Source organism: Strix aluco, chromosome W (assembly GCF_031877795.1).
Source record: "Strix aluco isolate bStrAlu1 chromosome W, bStrAlu1.hap1, whole genome shotgun sequence".
Taxonomy (NCBI): Eukaryota; Metazoa; Chordata; class Aves; order Strigiformes; family Strigidae; genus Strix; species Strix aluco.
This window is the reverse complement of record NC_133970.1, coordinates 18279461-18284013: the sequence shown is the minus strand read 5'-3', so window position 1 is coordinate 18284013 and position 4553 is coordinate 18279461.

Sequence of the window (4553 nt, the reverse complement as noted above, 5' to 3'; positions counted from 1 at the left end):
TCAAATCCTCAGTTTTAGGTACAGATCCTTGCTTTTAGGCCCAAAGCCTCATCTTTTCGGGTCCAAACCCTCATTCTAAGACTCCAAAGGCTTGATTCTAGGCATGGAAGCCTCTTTTTTATGCACCAAACCCTCAAGTTGGAGCTCCAAGCGATCCTTTGTAGGGTACAAGCCTCATTTTCCCTGCTACAAGCCCTCATTTTACGTCCCAAAGCTTCCTTCTTAGAATCCAAAGCTTGGACTGCAGGGTTGAATGCCACCGTTTTATACTCCAAGCCCTCCTTTTTTAGCATACGGGACCTCCGTTTTAGGGCCCAAAGCTTCACTTTTAGCTCACACAGCTTCATTTTTAGAGTCCGTAGCTTGGACTCTAGGGTTGAAAGCCTCTTAATTACACACCAAACCCCCAGCTTAACGGTACAAAACCCTCATGGTAGGCCCGAAATTCTCATTTTCAGGGGCCAAACCCTCTTTTTTTAGCATCCAAACCTCTCATTTAGGGCCCAAAGCCTCCCTTCTAGAGTCCAAAGCTTTGAGTCTAGGCCTGGAAGCCTCCTGCTTATGCACCAAACTCTCATTTATAGGCTTCAAAACCTCACTGTTATGCTCCAATCCCTCAGTTTTACTACAGAGACCTTCATTTTTAGGGCACGGCGCCTCACTTTCAGGGTACAGACTTTGATTCCTAGAGTCCAAAGCTATGCTTCTAGCCTTGAAAGCCTCCCCTTTATGTTCCAAACCCTCACCCTTATGCACCAAACCATCATTTCAGGGGCCAAAAGCCTCGTTTTTTGCATACAGGCCCTCAGGTTAAGAGTCCAAAGCTCTGATGCGAGCGTTCAAAGACTGCTTTTTATGCTCCAAGCACTCATTTGGAGGGTTCAAACCCTCATTTTTATGCTCCAGGCAAACCATTTTGGGCCCAAAGCTTCAACTTCAGGCCCGAAAGCTTCATTTTTCATGTCCAAAGCTCTGACTGTAGGCATGGAAGCCTCTTCTTTACGTGCAAATCCTCAGTTTTAGGGTACAGATCCTTGCTTTTAGGCCCCAAAGCCTCATCTTTTCGGGTCCAAACCCTCATTCTAAGACTCCAAAGCTTTGATTCTAGGCATGGAAGCCTCTTTTTTATGCACCAAACCCTCAAGTTGGAGCCTCCAAGCGATCCTTTGTAGGGTACAAGCCCTCATTTCCCTGCTACAAGCCCTCATTTTACGTCCCAAAGCTTCCTTCTTAGAATCCAAAGCTTGGACTGCAGGGTTGAATGCCACCGGTTTATACTCCAAGCCCTCCTTTTTAGCGTACGGGACCTCCGTTTTTAGGGCCCAAAGCTTCACTTTTAGCTCACAAAGCTTCATTTTTAGAGTCCGTAGCTTGGACTCTAGGGTTTGAAAGCCTCTTAATTACACACCAAACCCCAGCTTAACGGTACAAACCCTCATGGTAGGCCCGAAATTTCTCATTTTCAGGGGCCAAACCCTCTTTTTTAGCATCCAAACCTCTCATTTAGGGCCCAAAGCCTCCCTTCTAGAGTCCAAAGCTTTGAGTCTAGGCCTGGAAGCCTCCTGCTTATGCACCAAACTCTCATTTATAGGCTTCAAAACCTCACTGTTTATGCTCCAATCCCTCAGTTTTACTACAGAGACCTTCATTTTTAGGGCACGGCGCTCACTTTCAGGGTACAGACTTTGATTCCTAGAGTCCAAAGCTATGCTTCTAGCCTTGAAAGCCTCCCCTTTATGTTCCAAACCCTCACCCTTATGCACCAAACCATCATTTCCAGGGCCAAAAGCCTCGTTTTTTGCATACAGGCCCTCAGGGTTAAGAGTCCAAAGCTCTGATGCGAGCGTTCAAAGACTGCTTTTTATGCTCCAAGCACTCATTTGGAGGTTCAAACCCTCATTTTTATGCTCCAGGCAAACCATTTTGGGGCCCAAAGCTTCAACTTCAGGCCCGAAAGCTTCATTTTTTCATGTCCAAAGCTCTGACTGTAGGCATGGAAGCCTCTTCTTTACGTGCCAAATCCTCAGTTTTTAGGGTACAGATCCTTGCTTTTAGGCCCCAAAGCCTCATCTTTTCGGGTCCAAACCCTCATTCTAAGACTCCAAAGCTTTGATTCTAGGCATGGAAGCCTCTTTTTTATGCACCAAACCCTCAAGGTTGGAGCCTCCAAGCGATCCTTTGTAGGGTACAAGCCCTCATTTCCCTGCTACAAGCCCTCATTTTACGTCCCAAAGCTTCCTTCTTAGAATCCAAAGCTTGGACTGCAGGGTTGAATGCCACCGTTTTATACTCAAGCCCTCCTTTTTAGCGTACGGGACCTCCGTTTTTAGGGCCCAAAGCTTCACTTTTAGCTCACAAAGCTTCATTTTTAGAGTCCGTAGCTTGGACTCTAGGGTTGAAAGCCTCTTAATTACACACCAAACCCCCAGCTTAACGGTACAAACCCTCATGGTAGGCCCGAAATTCTCATTTTCAGGGGCCAAACCCTCTTTTTTAGCATCCAAACCTCTCATTTAGGGCCCAAAGCCTCCCTTCTAGAGTCCAAAGCTTTGAGTCTAGCCTGGAAGCCTCCTGCTTATGCACCAAACTCTCATTTATAGGCTTCAAACCTCACTGTTATGCTCCAATCCCTCAGTTTTACTACAGAGACCTTCATTTTTAGGGCACGGCGCCTCACTTTCAGGGTACAGACTTTGATTCCTAGAGTCCAAAGCTATGCTTCTAGCCTTGAAAGCCTCCCCTTTATGTTCCAAACCCTCACCCTTATGCACCAAACCATCATTTCCAGGGCCAAAAGCCTCGTTTTTTGCATACAGGCCCTCAGGTTAAGAGTCCAAAGCTCTGATGCGAGCGTTCAAAGACTGCTTTTTATGCTCCAAGCACTCATTTGGAGGGTTCAAACCCTCATTTTTATGCTCCAGGCAAACCATTTTGGGCCCAAAGCTTCAACTTCAGGCCCGAAAGCTTCATTTTTCATGTCCAAAGCTCTGACTGTAGGCATGGAAGCCCTCTCTTACGTGCCAAATCCTCAGTTTTAGGGTACAGATCCTTGCTTTTAGGCCCCAAAGCCTCATCTTTTCGGGTCCAAACCCTCATTCTAAGACTCCAAAGCTTTGATTCTAGGCATGGAAGCCTCTTTTTTATGCACCAAACCTCAAGTTGGAGCCTCCAAGCGATCCTTTGTAGGGTACAAGCCCTCATTTCCCTGCTACAAGCCCTCATTTTACGTCCCAAAGCTTCCTTCTTAGAATCCAAAGCTTGGACTGCAGGGTTGAATGCCACCGTTTTATACTCCAAGCCCTCTTTTTAGCGTACGAGACCTCTGTTTTTAGGGCCCAAAGCTTCACTTTTAGCTCACAAAGCTTCATTTTAGAGTCCGTAGCTTGACTCTAGGGTTGAAAGCCTCTTAATTACACACCAAACCCCCAGCTTAACGGTACAAACCCTCATGGTAGCCGAAATTCTCATTTTCAGGGGCCAAACCCTCTTTTTTAGCATCCAAACCTCTCATTTAGGGCCCAAAGCCTCCCTTCTAGAGTCCAAAGCTTTGAGTCTAGGCCTGGAAGCCTCCTGCTTATGCACCAAACTCTCCATTTATAGGCTTCAAAACCTCACTGTTTATGCTCCAATCCTCAGTTTTACTACAGAGACCTTCATTTTTAGGGCACGGCGCCTCACTTTCAGGGTACAGACTTTGATTCCTAGAGTCCAAAGCTATGCTTCTAGCCTTGAAAGCCTCCCCTTTATGTTCCAAACCCTCACCCTTATGCACCAAACCATCATTTCCAGGGCCAAAAGCCTCGTTTTTTTGCATACAGGCCCTCAGGTTAAGAGTCCAAAGCTCTGATGCGAGCGTTCAAAGACTGCTTTTTATGCTCCAAGCACTCATTTGGAGGGTTCAAACCCTCATTTTTATGCTCCAGGCAAACCATTTTGGGCCCAAAGCTTCAACTTCAGGCCCGAAAGCTTCATTTTTCATGTCCAAAGCTCTGACTGTAGGCATGGAAGCCTCTTCTTTACGTGCCAAATCCTCAGTTTTAGGGTACAGATCCTTGCTTTTAGGCCCCAAAGCCTCATCTTTTCGGGTCCAAACCCTCATTCTAAGACTCCAAAGCTTTGATTCTAGGCATGGAAGCCTCTTTTTTATGCACCAAACCCTCAAGTTGGAGCCTCCAAGCGATCCTTTGTAGGGTACAAGCCCTCATTTCCCTGCTACAAGCCCTCATTTTACGTCCCAAAGCTTCCTTCTTAGAATCCAAAGCTTGGACTGCAGGGTTGAATGCCACCGTTTTTATACTCCAAGCCCTCCTTTTTAGCATACGAGACCTCCGTTTTTTAGGGCCCAAAGCTTCACTTTTAGCTCACAAAGCTTCATTTTTAGAGTCCGTAGCTTGGACTCTAGGGTTGAAAGCCTCTTAATTACACACCAAACCCCAGCTTAACGGTACAAACCCTCATGGTAGGCCCGAAATTCTCATTTTCAGGGGCCAAACCCTCTTTTTTAGCATCCAAACCTCTCATTTAGGGCCCAAAGCCTCCCTTCTAGAGTCCAA